The 18,433-nt window shown below is 39.0% G+C and overlaps 1 protein-coding gene and 1 long non-coding RNA gene across 3 annotated transcripts in view; both read left to right on the top strand.

Moving 5' to 3' along the window:
• The window catches only part of ADARB2 (adenosine deaminase RNA specific B2 (inactive)), a 511,321-nt gene that overhangs the window by 372,089 nt on the left and 120,799 nt on the right, over nt 1–18,433 (top strand). The window lies entirely within an intron of this gene.
• Nucleotides 1,570–2,372, top strand: LOC148045770 (uncharacterized). The gene is made up of 3 exons (XR_015696227.1): nt 1,570–1,741; nt 1,832–1,890; nt 2,141–2,372. It is a non-coding gene; the product is annotated as an uncharacterized LOC148045770 (long non-coding RNA).

Genomic DNA, 18,433 nt, shown 5'->3' with positions numbered 1-18,433 from the left:
ATACAACAAGATCAGCATGTGTGTGTATGTGCGCGCACGCACACACACACGCACACACATACACACACACACAATATGTGCTTTGCTCCACTTATACAATAACACGTTTGGCTAAAAAGTAACGCTGATAGGTGCAGAATGTCTTTTGGACCCCTTCCTAAACATTAGTAAAGAAGTGATTTGCTTAACTCCGGAAACTTTAACTTCCTTCATTTCACTGTCGGTGAAACACAAGCATCTAGTTGGCTTGCAAAACAGACAAAGTCATCCCAAGTTATGGAAGGTGACAACGAAAGTCTTGGGGAAACAAATTGTTTTTATCTGTAGAAATTCAGGTGAGCTACGGGGAAGTAAAGAGTTTCCAGACAACCAATAGAAAAGCAGTGCTTTCTTAGAACACTTTGAAGAGACATCTTGAACATCTGTCAGTGTCCCAGTAAAGACACTGAGACAGGAGGTATGTTGATGGAAATTTTGCATCAGTAGAACTTGTCACTGTCATGTATCACTACATTGGTGGAATAGTGAAAGGAAAAGTGAAGTTGAATTATGAAATATTATAGAAGGGAATTAAACCTATTGTACAGTTAGGGTTTAACCTGTAATGAAGTTTTTATGTTATATGGGTAGAAAAATAGGCAGAAGTAAGAGTTTGGCATGAGTTAATGAAAACTCCAATCTTAATTATAACCAAAATGTGAAAATAATCTTTCCCTTGCATTTTAGGATTCTTCCAATAATCCAGAAAATTATTTCTATATTGTTTTTCAAGAAAACTCTATGAATGTACCCATTAAGTCATAGAAGCTGAATATGACTCAAAGGATACTTGATTTTTTTCCCCCAAATGAACAAAACTCACCACCAGGAGTATATAACTTCAGGCTACGAGAGAAGATCGCACTTTCAAGAGGCTGATTGTGGGCTAATATTATACTGTCCTACCAAGTGGAGACCTGATGATTAGATGTTCGGTGATGAAGCACTTAGAACAGTGATGGTAAACCTTTTGGGACTGAGTGCCAAAAAGGGAGCGCATGTGCGCTCATCGGGGCCGTAACCCAGAAGAAGAGCTGCCCAGGGGACATACGTGCACTGGAAAATGAGCTTCTAGTTTCTGGCCCACGCATGTGTGCCACCCAGATAATCTTCCATTTACTGGTGCGCATGCATGGACACCAATCAGGTTGCCATCACATACGCTCATGCCGGAAAATGGAAGACCACCTGTTCCAATTTCCAGCACTGCTGCACGCATGAAGGCCAGCTGTTCATCACGTGTGCATGCACACCATAAACCTGGAAGAGGAATGGGGTGACACTGCGTGTGATTTAAAAAGAGCAACACTTTTCCATAGACTTTAGAGATATTTTGAGCTCGCCCATAAGCATCGCTCGATAAATCTTAACGCTGTTGCTTAATTGAGCCTGCAAACACAAAGACATCTCACCCAGGTAAGCAAGGAAGAGATCTGTTTGAAAAGAAAGTGAGCATCCCTCAGAAATATAAATTGGAATCACTTCCAACAAGGTTTCCTGGCAAACAGAGGGAGTAATAGAGAGTGCTCATCACCTAACTCTTACAGAACTTCCCTTCCCTGGAAATATATGAAAATGTATGTTGATTTCATAGTCTCCCATTATTTAACAGATTGCAGAAGTATGCCCCATACAAAGGACATTAATATAAATCTGTCCTATGCACGAAAGGATATCCCTTGAGCACACACTCCAAATAAAGGTAGGTCAAGTTTCGATTTTTGGAACTTAAGAATATGCTTCACCTATTAGTACCACAGGAAAATGCTCATGCCAAACTTGTTCCTTGCAGGATCCCAGAGAGGCTGAAGAATACAATAAATGTTAGGAGCCGTGTTCTCTACTGGATGGGTGAGTTTCACCAGAATATTTGCATTCTCTTTTCCAACTGTTAGAGGTTCGGGCAGTGATTCTGGGAACATCGTGAATCAAGCATCACTAAGGAGCTGAGGGCCTGGAGAACAGAAAATTATCTTCTAACTGGAGAGAAGCCATTGTTCCTCATTTCCCAATCCCTTTTAAGCATTTAGTCATAGGAGTTTTCCATTGCAGCTGCCATCAAATTTTCATCATTGTCTCCATGTCTGTCATTTCTCTGTAGGCAACCGGGCAGTCATTTAACACCCACAGAATCAAAGCTGCTTCCCAGCATCAGCATCATGTTCCCACAAATAAAGCCTACATCATCAGCCACAGTGATTAGAAAGCCAGCTGTTCCACTTTGAAGTCATTTTTTTGCCCTCGCTGGGTTCCTTGGCCATTCAGAAAAGGATAACAGACACTGTTGGTGAGAAATGCACCATTACTGTGACTGCAACTATAGTGCTGGAGAAACTTTTTCCTGCCCGACAGCTTTTTTTTGGAAACAGGAACTGTGCGAGGCAGGTACATGGCATTCCTCTGTGATGTTACTGAAGCCCACCATTGGTAAATATCAATAAAGGCGTAGCTACTTTATTCGTGTCTCCATTGTTGTGATGCTAAGCAAACAAGAAAAATCTCCCTTCGGAATGAAGGGCAAATGTCTTCGATTTATTGTCTTACATTATTTCCGTATTCTAAACCCTGTTCAGAACCTATTTATGGCTCCTTATAATATTCTCCTCTTTTTTTTCTACGTAATTCTCAGTAGTGAAATCTATTATTATTTTTTTGCCACGGTTCTGTGGGCATGGCTTGGGTTTTTTTGGGGGGGGGGAGGTGTCATGTAACTGGGTGGGCATGGCCAACTTTTTTCCACTTTTTAAAGCATTTTTTTCCTACCCAGCAGGAAAAAAAATGCTTTAAAAGGTTTTTTAAAATGGTTCCAACGATCGCTCAGATCAGCTGTGAGCCATGCAATCATTGGACCCTCTTTATTTCACTTTTTTTAGAGTTTATTTATTTTTTGCTGCCAGTTCATGCAAATAGGTAGGAAAAAATGCATTAAAAACCGAAATAAAGAGAGTCCGACAATTGCGCGGTTCATAGCTGATCTGTGCGATCATCGGAAACTTTTAAAAAAAAATTTAACTACCGGTTTGGGCGAACCTTAGCATTTTTTGCTACAGGTTCTAGTGAACTGGTCAGAACTGGTAGCATTTCACCACTGATAGTTCTCCTATCAAAAGCAGTACAGAACTGCATACATGAGGAGGGTTAACATGATGCACCTATTATGGAAACCTCTTACAGAAATGAATTTAAAGGGAGGAAGTTACTTGGAAAGGTATGTACGTTAGGAAAACTGAGTACTAACAGTATGTAAGGAAAGGCGTACAAATGTTCCTTCATAGTTTTTAAAGTAAATTCACAAACAGTATAAAATGAAGATTGGAAAAAAGAAGCTAAAATGGGCAAATTCACCCAGATCGAATTTGTTTTCCAAGGAAAAGGAAAGGAATCCTTGTGGATTTTACTCCATAGACATAGGTGACTATAGGGGATGCCACCCATTTCAAGGCTGTTAAGCCAGTGCTGTTCCAAGATATTTCCGTGGTCATGATGCCGCAGATCGCTGTTAACTTCCCAGTGAAGTGGTACTGTTCTGTACTGTTTTTGACAGGAGAACTATCAGGGATGAAATGCTACCGGTTCTGACCAGTTCACTAGAACCTGTAGCAAAAAATGCTAAGGTTCGCCTATTTCCCTCCTTGCATTTGCATGCTTTTGAACTGCTAGGTGGGCAGGAGTTCAGTGAAGATGGGTGCTAACCCCATTGTGTGAAGCTCACGTCTTGAACCCGCCCACTGTGGGCTTGTAGCCAATGAGCCCAGCACCTTAATCACTGAACCATTGCGCCTCCCGCTTTCCAAGGCACTTAATGAAATATTTTCAAGTTGGAAGACAAACAAGCAAGTATTACTGAATAGTTCAGTATAATAACACATGATGGCAGACGACGCTGTGAAAACATAAATAGAAGCATACAATGGTAGAGGAAAAAAAACAAACCAAAAGTCCTTAATAGCAATACGAAATTACACACATCCATTTTAGTATTTGCTTCCATAGACTAACCCATTTTTTCAGAAACATAGAAAGATGTACTTGTAAACAATGTAACTGTAAACTATGAGATCTGAAGGAGGTCAATTATAGAAATATATACCTCGTTATATATTTTTAACTCAGAAACCCTTGATTAAAATTAGCCTTCATCAACTGAACCCCTCTAGTTAAAGCATTTATATAAATGTTTGCTTCTTTAATAAAATATTTGAAAATATGATGGCAGTACTACTGACGTTTTTATTATTGTTTGGATTTATACCCTGTCTTCCTACCAAAAATGACATTTAAGGCAACTAAAAATGAGAATAATGAAATGCAAAAAAAAAATTTAAATGCAAAGAAAATTAATTTAAATGTGAATAACTCAAGTTTAAAATAGCATCAGCAGGAACAACTTACCGTATTTTTTAGAGTATAAGATGCACTGGAGTATAAGACGCACCAAGATTTTGAAGAGGCATTTTTTTAAAAACAAAAAAAAGGCATGAATAGCCTTTAGGAGGCTTGTAAATGCTCCTAGGGGTGGTGGCCCCCCAAACAAGCAAAAAACAGCCCATTGTTCATGAAAATGGGCCCATTTTTGTCAAAAAAAAAGAGGGCATGCATAGCCTTTAGGAAGCTTAAGGAGTGCTCCTAGGGTCTGGGGGGCAAAATTGGGCAAAAAACAGCCCGTTTTTCACTCATTTCTGCCCTCCCCAGCCCCAGAGCACTCTGGAAGCCTCCTAAAGGCTATTCATGCCTTTTCTTTAAAAATTGCCTCTTCAAAATCTTGGTGTGCATGTCCATTTTGGTGAAGGGGCAGGGTTTCAGGAGGCAAAAAAAATGCTATATTCAGTGTATAAGACACACCCAGATTTTCAGCCTTTTTTTGAGGGAAAAATGTTCATTTTATACTCCAAAAATACAATATTAAACACTTTTCAAAAAGTTTAAATTTCTCCAAACATACATTGAGAGCATAACATGGTATATTTTGCTAGCATGGTAGTAACTCCCCTTTTAGAACTCTCACCCCGTGACAAATTTGGGGAAGAGTTGGGGCGACTGGATAGAACTGAGCATTTACTGACCAGCTGCCCTTCCTGACACCACATGGAATTCACAGCAGATTTTTTTTTCTTTGTGCCTGGGGAGAAATATCTGCTGCTACTTAGGACTGAACGTTCAACCTTCCAAATGGGAGGCAATTAGCTTACTTGGAAAGAAATGCATTTACTTCCTACATGTACACACATACACATATTAGTAAAATTATCTGCAATTATATTGGCATTCAACTTAGCACGATAAATTTCATTGGCTTCAGTTTGAAAAGTTTGGAGGCACTGTGATATGCAAAATGTCTTAGAACAGGCACTGTGCTTATGATTGAAAATATGTAAGAGTGTGTTATAAATCTGTCCTTGAAATAAATGGGGAGGAAAAAATAACCTTGGCTAGATCATAGCTATAGTGTCTCCATTAATTTCCTGCTTCTTCATTTGAAAAGTCAAGGGACATTGCTTGATATATGAGCAGGCCCACCACTGATTTTCATTTTAAAAAACATTCTGATCATGTGCAGGCCATGTTTCATTTGAAAAAGAGTTCTGTGTATCTCAGAGTATTTGCTTCTGGCATTTTAAACATTGATATTTTTTATTTTAAAAAAGGGGGGAGGGTATTTCCAGACTATGAAGATGGTGCGTCCCATTATGGCTCCTGATAACTATGACATTTACTAATTTACACCAATTTCTATGGAGAGTCAGTGGTGGGAGTTGCTCTACCTACTGAATTATTATTATTCTGGGGCACCATTGCAAGAGGGGCTTGTTTGGGAACATTACATAGTGAGCAAAAGAGCAACTTTTTATTAGATGAAAGCTTGTAGTCTCAGTCTAAAGGTATCAGCTCATAAAGATGGCTTTAAAAGCAGCCATTTTCACATCCATCAGACACTATTTTTGTACAGCTCTGAATGAAAGAAAGACCCATATTTCAAAATGTGAGAATCCTCATTAAAGCTGCCGCTTCCTCTACAAAAATACATCTTCGGTTTGTTTATGGGACCTGGTTGTTATTGACTTCTCCCTAGCCAACAGCATCCTGACCTCCACAAGGAGAGCTATGACACTCCTGTGCAGCACGAGTGACTTTTCTGTCTGTATCCTGTTTGAAACTTGGATGCGTTCCTTCCAAAATTGCATTCTTTTATCTATTTCTGGCTAATGTTCACTTCTACATCTAGGAAGGTTTAAATTTATGACAATCAGTTTTCATCCTGAGAATGCAGAACAGCAGATTAACAGAGGGGCTATTGCTGATCTGTGACGCCCTCTTGTGGCGAGAATTGCACTTTTTTTTCAGAAAAAAAATAATAATGGAAAAACGGAGGGTGAATTAAAAAATAGATTGTTTGAGATCATAGAAGCGGGCAGATAGGGAACCATTCCAGTGTCTCTTTGACTTTTTATTGTCTTGTGCATCGATCAGTAAAGGGTCTTTTAATTGCAGACTGTTTCTACAAGCTGACATGGTTGGTTCTTTGAAGATGCTTTTTTTATATTCTTGTCAATGATACAGACATCAGCCAGCAAGAAGATCAAACTGTAGGTTACATTAAAAGATTTTTTGAATCTCACCTTTTACTTTCTAAAAAGCAGCCATTTGACTCTTCAACGCAGATGGTTATGGCAAGAGAAGGGATTTAGTTCTTTATCCTTCCGCTTTCTACCCAGTAGGGAATATGGAGATTTTAGGAAGAAAAAAAAACATCTCTGAGGAATTTTGGAGGGAGGAACTTCAATGAAAAAGGGGGAGGAATCAGCCTAAATGATCCATTTGCACACATTTCTGCAGTTATTTTAATACATTAAAAGAAATAGGGAATTGTGTTTGGTATAAAATATAGTGTCATCATCACTCTAAGACATTTGCTATCCATTGCAGTATGAAAGCCTTTTCCACATGTTTCCAAAAATAAGCATGTGTATCTCTCATTAAATAAGCTATGATCTTCAAGATGTTATCAAGCCAGAATGCCCAATTTTGTCAATTGAACTGCCATCAACATTGGTCATACTTCAATCAGATGCCTATTGGAAATCTATAGTCAAATATGAGGGTTAGTTGCATTGTCCAAATCTATCCTGGTCTATATAAATAATGTTGATTGCCATATTCTTTCATATTTTAGGTTTTTTTTTATTCAAGTAGATCTTCTCCTAATAGCAGCTTGTATTTGAAGGCACTAACTTTGTATTTGTCTGAGTGATAAGTTTGTATTAACAATATACATATGGAATCTTTGTGCTCTCTGATTTAGGTTGTTGCTAGAAGACATTTGATTATTGAATTAGGTAATACTATCAGTGCAAGTAAATCTGGAGCTTGTTCCCTGTTTATATATATATAGTAGCTTGTCTTGTCAATATTGGTGGGAATCCATTTTCTCCTTGGCAGTTCTTTGTTTAGGATAATTGTTTTATGATTTATGTTTGCTTGATGTTAAATTCATCAAGGTACATTTGATGTTCCTGGCAGACAATATCTGTGAATTGATTCCACCAGTTTCCTATTTAGCTTTACCAAATCATAGTATGTTCAGTAGACACATCCATTTACTTGGCTATAAACTTAACGACTCATGTGATAAATAAAAGGGACAAGGAGTTAATATAATTGCAACAAAAGAGATGCTGTTAGAGGCAGCTGGAAAATCTTTTGACCTGTTGTTTTTCACCTCTAATCTGGCTATTTCCTCAAAACTCTTAGCTCTAACACTGGCTGGCTGGAAATAAGGGAGGAGTGGAAAAGAGATGTTGCAGGAAGAATATTCAGGTTTATTCTTCCTGGTGCCCATTTGGCACTTTAAATTCCTTCTCTACTTTCTCACTGTCCGCATGATACACATGTAAAGTCACTTAACACCAACATGCATGTATTTTGAGTTTCACGGCAGTGACGTAGAATGCATGGGTGTTTTTGTCACACCTGACTTACCAGGACTCATAAAGGATAGTAATGCTAATATGTTTAAACATTTGCATGCATTCTCTTTGGGTATAAAAATATATCAGTTTGCAGAGAAATGAACTTGCACACAGAAACAGGTGAGGGCTGAACTTAGGGAGTCTCAAGAAACGTGGAATATATTCTAACAGACCATCTGCAAAGGGAGGAAATTCTGTTAATCCCAAATGTTTGTTAAATATGAAAGTATATCATCATCATGATTTCTATAATGATGCCATTATATAAATTATGCGATTTGCCTCATTTGCATAATGAGAACATCATACAAATTATGATAATTGCAACAGATGTCATAAAATTAAGACAAAATTAGCATAAAATGAAGTGCCTTGTCCAGATTTCTTTGAATGGAATGGGCATGTTATTTTGAGGAAGGGGATGTTTATAAAATTCAGTCTACTGCATCCAAAGTCCATTAAATCAGATTTCACTGTGTGCACTACCACCATGCAGTAATTAGCTGTTGTGCCTACTAATGTATTTTTACTTATTTATCACATAACACATTCTATAAGTAAGCTGTAGACTTAGTCATTATTTATTTATTTATTGTTTGTTTGTTTGTTTGTTTGTTTATACAAATGTGTGGCTCCCCTTTTGAGAAAAAGCATGCACACAGGTTAAAAACAATTTAACAGCCACAAGGCCCAAGGTCACAAATACAATTGCAATTCATACAAACAACATTAGCCTGCAAATCTCACTTAACCAGCCATCCTAAAAGCCTCGAGGACAGCTAGTCCAGTTTTTATCAACAGCTAATAGGGTCAGAATTTGTTACATAGGACATGCACTGTCACAAAGAAACCATGACTCCTGGATCCAACAAGGTGCTATTGGAGCATGCCTTCCTTGCTAAAATTGATAGCACTGATGGAGTAAATTAAGACAATAGAAGACTCCTGTTGCACTCATGTAACATGCATCAATCAGTTTTGGCCTTTATGCACAAAGAACAAAGTCCCGTTTATCCCAAGCACTCATGCTATTTTATAGTAGCAAAGTTATCTAATCTAAGGACTACCTTAGAAGCCAAATGCATTTATCTGTATGCCACCAGCAAGATGTTTTCATAGTATGCTCACAGACAATAAGATCCTTTAATCCAGAAATGAACCAGCAATTTAAGGCACAGATAGTTTTGATGTAAACTGATTTGGGTATGTTTCTAACCTCTGCTTTACCTCAAATCTTTCATTTCTTACATTTTGCATAACATTCTTATTCCAAAATGTAATTCTAAATTGAATTGTATGATTATATATGCTATGTCCCATTGTTTTTGTGGCTACTCTATAATGAGCAGGCAAAACTTAATCAAGACAAGATCACAGAAATTTTGCAGCTAAATAATTATCTGCTAGTTTTCATCTATTATAATCCATTCCTTCTTAGACAGATTTTCCTTCAGTGGATCACAGCTGGAATCTGTAAACTGTTGCAATTATTGTAAAAATTCAGAAATATAAAACCATTTGCATTCCAGGTTCCAATCTAAAATAATTCACCTTTTAGAGGCTATACTAATCTATTTGAAGCAGCACAATGGTAAACTTATAGTAGCTTTTAAAGTCAAAATCATAACATTCTCATATTGTTGCATAAATAACTAAATCAAAAAAAAAAAATGATAGCAATAGCAATTAGACTTATATACCGCTTCATAGGGCTTTCAGCCCTCTCTAAGCGGTTTACAGAGTCAGCATATCGCCCCCACAGTCTGGGTCCTCATTTCACCCACCTCGGAAGGATGGAAGGCTGAGTCAACTTTGAGCCGGTGAGATTAGAACCGCTGAACTGCAGATAACAGTCAGCTGAAGTGGCCTGCATCCTAACCACTGTGCCACCTTGGCTTCTGTTGGGTAATAGGGAGAAGGAAGCATGAATATTGATAAGTATCGCTAAAAGGAGGTGTCCCCTGTATTTACAACGTACTAGTAAATCTTTTGACTCTATATGTTGCTTTAATAGAAATTAAAATAGAATGGTATAGATACTGCCATCAATACCACAGTATGTGGTCAAATACTGTCTGGTGATAAATATGGAATATTCCCCCAGCTTTTTGCAAAATAGAAAATTGCAATAAACCCAAGTGCATTAATTTATGTCTTCACATTTTGCATTACTTATAGCTGAGTAAAATATCTTTCAGCATTTCTAGTCTTTGAAGTTATTGCTTTGAAATATCTTCTAGGGAGAAGAGCGAGAGATAGAAAAGTGTGTGTGTGTGTGTGTGTGTGTGTGTTTTTTTGTGTGTGTGTACTTTGTCTGCAGCTTTTTTTCTGACATTGAGGATAGGGGGGAAAACACAATAGAAACTTCAACCAATCTGCATGTTTCAGAAAGCAGCAGGAAACAAGATCCATATAAATGCTGGCTTCTATAAAGAAGAAAGCAAGGCCCAAAGGCTCATTGTTATTAAAATAAGTCAGAAGCCTAAAGATTCTGTCCCTGCCTATCAGGGTGACCTGCATGAATAAAAGAGGGTCATTAAGTAAGCATGAAGTAATGACATGTTCTCAGGATAAATGCCAATGGCACCAGATTGATCTTCAGGAGACAAAGAAAACATTGCCCAAGCAAGCCAAAAAAAAAAAAAAAGTGGCTTCCCATCAGCCTGTGACAGAAATTGATCTGAGTAAATTAAGTGCTTAGAGTAATTGGGAGAAAGAGAAGGTATTGCTAAGGTTGGAGTGTCCCTGTTTTTCTTTCTTTGTTTGTTTGTTTGTGAACTTTTCTTATTTCTTAAACTTTTTTTTCTTTACTTTTTTTTTTTTAAAAAAGAATGTCTGCCAAAATGATTATTCTGCGGATTAGAACAGATAATGCAGGAAAGGATAGGTGAGTCAGGGCATTTGATGGAAATTAGACATTGGTTTTTTTTCATCCCATAATGCATGAGACATATTGCACCCCAAGCCATCCTAAAGACAAAAGGTGGCCTCATGGACTGCTTCCCTGCCTTCTTCCACTAGATCACTAAGAGCTACTCAGATACCAAAGAAATGTATGTCCATTTCTTTGGAAAGGAGTACATTTTTGGCCTTGTGCTATTGTTGTTAGTTGCAAAGTTGTGTCTGACCCGTTGTGACCCCCATGGACAATGTTCCTCCAGGCCTTCTTGTCCTCTACCAGCCTTTGTAATCCATTTAATGAAAATGAATTTGGGAGACAGGCCTGATGTGCTGTGGTCACAAAGAGTCAGGCCCAACCTAGCAACTCAACAACAATAACAATCTGTATGTTTCTCCATCTTTAAATTTGCTCTGTCGGACAGGGTTCTAGATGTTCCAGTACAATGATGGCTAACCTTCTCCGGATCAAGTGTCCAAAGCGTGTGCACGCCCGAAACCCCCCCTCCCCAATACAATGCACATCCTCTCTGTGGGTACGCAAGCCATCACCCCAGTTCAGCTCTGCTGTGCATGTGCACGCACGCCTCCTGCCGGCCAACTAGTCTTATGGTCTCTGTCATGCTTTACCACGCAGGTCCTCTACACACACACACACACACCATGCATGTGTGACAGAGACTCGAAGACCAGCTGGCCAGCAGGAGAGCATGTGCAACAGAGATGAACTGGGACGTCAGCTCACCTGCCCAGAGAGGGCAATGTGTGCCATCGGTTCACCATCACGGGTCTAGTACATCCCCAAATCAGGGCATCCTGATCTAGATTTAAAATTGTTCTGTCAATTCTTTGAAAGTTTCAACAAATATATGCCAGTGATTGCAGTGCTGCACTAATATAATTAGTTAATTTTGGGTCCATTCTGTCTACATTTCTCCAGACCTAGTTCAGAGCAATTCTCTGTGTGTGTGTGTGTGTGTGTGTGTGTGTGTGTGTGTGTGTGTGTGTTTTATATACATGGTATGCCCAAATATACCGCTTCCCTTTTCTGTCTTTCGACTCACCCTAGGAACCATCCAGGCAGAAAACTATTTAATGTTGCTAAATAGCTTGAAATAAATCTATACTAGTCTCTATTTCTTTATCAGCACAAATTCTCACACACACACACACACACACACACACACACACACACACACACACACACACACATATATATATATATATATATATATATATATATATATATATATATATATATATAGTGTCACAACCCCTGGTAAGCCCCAATTATGGGAGGAAGCTAACTGCTTCCATCATCTGTCAATCGGCTCATCACAAGAGTCCATCACGACAGAAACCCAATATTTTTAATGTTGCCTTTGTTATATTTGTGTTTTTTATTTGTGCTGTCTCCCTTTATTTATTTATCAGCAGAAATAAAACACACACACACACACACACACACACACACACACACACACACACACACACATATATATATATATATATATATATATATATATATATATATATATATATATATATATACACACACACATACATACACACACATATACACACATACATACATACATACATACATACATACATACACACACACACACACATACATACATACATACATCGGTTGCTTTTGGGACAATTGGTTTGGCTGACCATACCGTTTGTAACTTTCAGATGGCTATCTCAGAGCTTCAATGGGAGAAACAATCACCTTGCTTATACGTTGAATTGAGTTCATTTGTATTTGCACTTATTGCATAAAGGTTTTATCTTCGTTCTTCCGGTGGCTAAATTGGTTGCTGTTTTAACAGTTTTCTATCTGGCTTTACACATGTTTACATGAGCAGTGTGCAACTGCAAATGTGGAATCAATAGAAACAAGACATACAACGCCTTTATTACAAAGGTTACTTCAGTTGGAAAATAGCTGCTGATGACTGGATGTAATGACCTGGAACATCCTGAAAGTAAGTCCTTGCAGCACACTAAAGACGGTAATATAATTGGCCTGACATGGGGAATCCTCAGTAGACTATTGGGAATAACCTTTTTTTCTGGAAGAGAATTTTGCGGCTCGCGGAGAGCTAGTAATATATGTACGATATATTTTCCCAGTGAAGAGCAGTTCATAATTCATAGCAGGTGGAAAGCACACTGAGTTACAAAGGTCATTTTGATTCTATTACCCAGGAGAAATAGTCAGCGCTTGGTAGATCACTCACAAGGTATGTCTTGAGACTAAGGAAATCTGGTAGTATGTGAGTCCCATTGATTTCAGGAGGATTCTGTTCCAGATATATTTTTTTTAAAATATATTATAAGGTTTACTATAGGTAACAGCATCTTTTTCAAGTCATCCTTGATTCTTTGGGGTTTTGTAAAGACATTGATGTTTTGTAGGCAATAAGTGAAACAATTATGTTGTTAATTCCAGGATATTTGCTAGCCCTGAGATATCCTGGTGCTTCCCCATCTAAGAATTCTTGGCAAACAGAAACTCTAGATTCTAGAAGACTCTAGAAAGAGTGCAAAGAAGAGCAACAAGGAGGATTAGGGGACTGGAAGCTAAAACATACAAAGAATGATTGCAGGGATTAAGTCTAGTTTAATTAAAATAAGGGGGTAGCATATGATAGCAGCTTTCCAAAATTTGAGGGACTGCCACAAAGAAGGGTCAACCTATTTCTCAAAGCACTTGAAGGCAAGACAAGAAGCATTGGATGAAAACTAATCAAGGAGAGAACAAACCAAGAACTAACAGTTAGAATAATTAATTGACTTGCCTCCAGAAGTTGTGTATGTTCCAACACTGGAGTTTTGTTTTTTTTAAGGACAATCATTTGTCTGAAATGGAATAACATTTCCTGCCTAAGCAGGAGTGACTAGAAGATTACTTCCAAATTTGTTATATTCTATCAATCTGTTCAGTACTAGGAAGATGTGATACTGCTTAGTTTTTTTTTGAAATAGCTGCATTTTAATAGATGCTACTACCCTGTTTATTCTAGGAACAAATCCTATTCTTGACATAGCAGTTAGACTTATATACCGCTTCATAGGGCTTTCAACCCTCTCTAGGCGGTTTACAGAGTCAGCATATTGCCCCCAACAACAATCCGGGTCCTCATTTCACCCACCTCGGAAGGATGGAAGGCTGAGTCAACCTTGAGCCGATGAGATTAGAACCGCTGAACTGCAGATAACAGTCAGCTGAAGTGGCCTGCAGTACTGCACTCTACCCACTGCGCCACCTCGGTCCATATGTGAATGTGAATGGATTCTGAGACCTACCTGGCAGTGGTAATGACAGCAATATTTCCAGGATGTTGGGAAGCTGCCATTTTATTTTCTCCCAATTCAGTGGAGTACCACATAAACTGTTACCCAGGAACCCTACAGGAAATTAAATAGGATTGAAAACCAAGCTGGTCATAAAAAAGAAAATGTCCATCATAATTTTATAAATGGGGTCAAGAGTCAAGAATCCAGAATGTACCAATGTTCTTGAGCCTTGAATTGCCATACAATATTACTGGTCTTCTTGCAATAAATTGGCCCCATTTATAAAATTGTGATGGACATTTTCTTTTTTATTTATTTCAGTTAAATTTTTGGATAAGAATGAAACTCAGAGGAATTCGCGTCAACTGGCCATATTGAGAAGTCCTTTAAGGCAGTGGTGAAATTCATTTTTTTACTACTGATTCTGTGGGCGTGACTTGGTGGGCATGGCAGGGTAAGGGTACTGCAAAATCTCCATTCCCTCCCCACTCCAGGGGAAGGATACTGCAAAATCTCCATTCCCTCTTCACTCCAGGGGAAGAATATTGCAAAATCTCCATTCCCTCTTCACTCCAGGGGAAGAATATTGCAAAATCTCCATTCCCACCCCACTCTGGGACCAGCCAAAGGTGGTATTTTCTGGTTCTCCGAACTACTCAAAATTTCCACTACCAGTTCTCCAGAACCTGTCAGAAACTGCTGAATTTCACCCCTGCTTTAGTCCTCTGTCTCCAAGGTATTCTCATTTATGCTTTTATTCTCTCTGCTCTCATATAATGAATGCTATGTTTGCCTGTAATGTGACGTCATCTAAATAGAGATCGAACACTAACATTTTAATCTACAAAGTGTTCAGGGTATTGCAAAGTATGAAGGCATTGTGGATGGTCTCAGCCCCATGTCTGCATTCTCTTGTGGGAGTCTCTGAAAACATACAGTTTTCTGCCTGCAAAGGATTTCCTCCCAGTAGGAATAAGCCAAAAAGAAATGCAGAAGTAGCTACCCTTCCTTGAGATGGAGAATAGAAAATGTGCTCCAGCAGATGTTCCAGATGGTTTCAGAATGAGCATGAAGGTCCATAGTCAGCACTTGGTATCTTTGGCCAATCATATCTTGACTAGCCTAACAATACCTAACCTGGGCCTCTTCTTATAATTAAATGATGCTTCCAGCACTTCTATGCTCATTTCCCATAGAATGCACTGGATACCTGTTGATAAATGACTAGACCCCATTAGCTGACAGTAATAAGAATATTACTAATTGTCCTCCTCAGTACTTAGTGATAAGGAAAACCTTGTCCAGTAAAAGGGCACTCCTCAAAACTAGAACCATCATTAGTGTGCAGTACAAGTACTCCTTGAATTACAACTACAATTAAGCCCAAAATTTCTTTTGCTAAGCAAGACTCACAAGAAGTGAGTTTTGTCCCATTTTATAACCTTTCTTGCCACAGATGTTAAGTTAGTGAACTGGTTATTAAGTAATATGGCTTCTTAAGTAATATAACTGGTTATTAAGTAATATGGTGAACTGGTTATTAAGTAATATGGTAGTGTGTTGGGCTGCAGCTTTTTTCCCCCGTCTTGTTGATTGCTAAGCTTTTGTTTACTTGATTTCCAGACTTTTTGCTGATTTTTTCCCCCTATTGCGGGTCAAACATTCGCAAAAGGGGATCGCCTGACCCCAGGACACTACAAAACTGTCATAGATATGATTTAGTTGCCAAGCATCTGAATTTTGATCACATGACCATGGGGTATGTTGCAATGGTTGTAAATGTAAAAAAAACAGCTATGAGTTACTGTATTCTTCAGAGTATAAGATGCACCGGAGTATAAGACGCACCAAGGTTTTGAAGAGGCAAATAAAAAAAAGTAGGTAGGTAGGTAGAGGGATAGAGAGGGAGAGAAAGAGAGAGAAATACAGTAGTTAGGTAGGGAGACAGAGTAGGAAGGTAGGTAGATAGAGGGCTAGAGAGAGAGAAAAAAAATAGAAAGAAAAAAAGAAATACAGTAGGTAGGTAAGGAGAGAGAGAGGGTGTAGGTAGGTAGGTAGAAGGATATAGAGAGAGAAATAGAAAGAGGGAGAGAGAGAGAAATACAGTAGATAGGTAGGGAGAAAGAGTAGGTAGGGAGAGAGAGGGAGGGAGGGAGAGAGAGAGAGAGAGAGAGAGAGAGAGAGAGAGAGAGAGAGAGAGAGAGAGAGAGAGAGAGAGAGAGAGAGAGAAATACAGTAAGTATTAGGGAGAGAGAGGGAGAGAGTAGGTAGGTAGGTAGATGTTTCCAGGTGTATTTATTCATGTGCTGGAGAAGGAAATCGCTGACAATCTGTAGCAGCTAAGACTTGTTTCTGCTGGCACAGCACTTGATCAACGTAATTCTCATCAATCACTCTAACTAAAGAGCTTTCCAAAAGGGGAAAAAAAGTTTTTGCACTCTGCAAACCACCCCAAAATGATCTGTTTTTTACGAAAATGGGCCCTTTTTTTAAAAAAAAGGCATGAATAGCCATGGGGGCCTTGCACAGTGCTGTTGGGGGGCTAAAAACGAACAAAAAACGCCCGTGTTTCACAAAAACAGGGCTGTTTTTTGTCAAAAAAATTGCATGCAAAGCCTAATGGAGGCTTATAGAGTGCTGCTGGGGGGGGACGGGACGGCCCTTATTTTGCTCATTTCTGCCCTCTGCAGCCCCCAGGAGCTCTCTGAAAGCCTCCATAATGGCCATTTTTGTGAAGGGGACGGGGCTTCAGGAGGCAAAAAAAAAATCTGTATTTGATGTATAAGACGCACCCATATTTTCAGCCTCTTTTTTGAGAGAAAAAAGTGTGTCTTATACTCCGAACAATACAGTACTTTTTTCAGTGCCCCTGTAACCAGGGTGAACTTCAAAATTTTTAGCAAGGGATTGCTGAGTGGGTGTGGCCTAATTGGCCTCCTGAACCATGGCGTGGGGCAGGGGCATTTTTGCCCTCCCTGGGCTCTGGAGAATTTCCTTGAGTCTCCAGTAGGGCGTAAAAGGCTTCCCCAGGCTCGAGAAGCCCTCGGGAGGCCAGAAACAAAGCCATTTCCAGCATTCCTGAACTTCTGGTAGGACTTGTTTTCTATCCTCCCTGAACCTCTGTACCCGCCCTGCACTTACCTGCATCCAAAACAGGCCGCATGGGACTCCTGGGAGGGGAAGGGGGTGGGACCAGCTAGGAGTGGGATTTGGGGGGGTTTCTGAACTGCACAGAATCTGAGCTAGAGGTTCTCCTGAAACCCTGCGAACCCCCCCAGCAGCCCACCCCTGATTGTAACTTCTAATGGTCACTAAATAAAACTGTTGTAAGTCAAGGATTACTTGTAGAGAACCCAGAAAAATTAATGGAGACAAGTAATATAAGGAAGAATCTTGATGGTTTAAAATCAGGCTAGTTTAACAGCCGGAGGATTAACGTGGTTTAAAATCATCCTAGAGTTCAACTGACAACACTTTTATAAATTGCAATTTCACAACTCAAGTCTTCTTGTAAAATGGTTAAGTAAGTGAATAGAGAAAGGCTTTCTGGGATGTCCATTTGAGGGAAGACAAACTCTGCTATATTGAGCAAACGTTTTCTTGCTTTGATGGGTTTCTAGTGTGTTGGGCTGCAGCTTTTTTTTCCCCCTTGTTGATTGCTAAGCTTTTGTTTACTTGATTCCCAGACTTTTTGCTGATTTTTTTCCCCCCATCTACCCTTTTTGTCCACTTCTTTTTATATTTGCTTTTCATACCCTAGTTCCATCTTCCATTGCAATTGAATTGTATTGCAGCTTTTCAGTGGCAAGTCAAGAAGAATGAGGGGGAAAAAACAGGCCAGGGTAGGGGGAAAAAAAGAAGCGAGAATCAAAATGTAGATAGTAAATAAAAGAAATATACAATAGCTCATTGTAGGTTTCCCCAAATCCTAGTGAAGGAAAAGCACAGCAATGTTACAAGCAAAGACTTGTAAAGTGGCGGGTAGGAAGTGAGATGGGATGGTCTCATAGTAGCTTTGAGATGTGAGATATTCAAATTGTGAGCTCTATCTGCCAATCACTTGTAATTTCCACCTATTTTAATAATCCCCCATTTCTCTTCCAAAATAGCAGCAAGCAGCACTGTAATCTTGACAGAAAACTATGAACACAGTGACATAAATTATCAGCGTTCAAAGTGCTCCGTTCTGTGTAGGGACTGCCAAAACATATTCTGATACT

The sequence above is a fragment of the Thamnophis sirtalis genome, unplaced genomic scaffold, assembly GCF_051295495.1.
Source record: "Thamnophis sirtalis isolate CommonGarterSnake01/CBP01778 unplaced genomic scaffold, rThaSir2_p1.2 scaffold_4, whole genome shotgun sequence".
Taxonomy (NCBI): Eukaryota; Metazoa; Chordata; class Lepidosauria; order Squamata; family Natricidae; genus Thamnophis; species Thamnophis sirtalis.
This window is presented reverse-complemented; position numbering and strand designations above follow the sequence as displayed.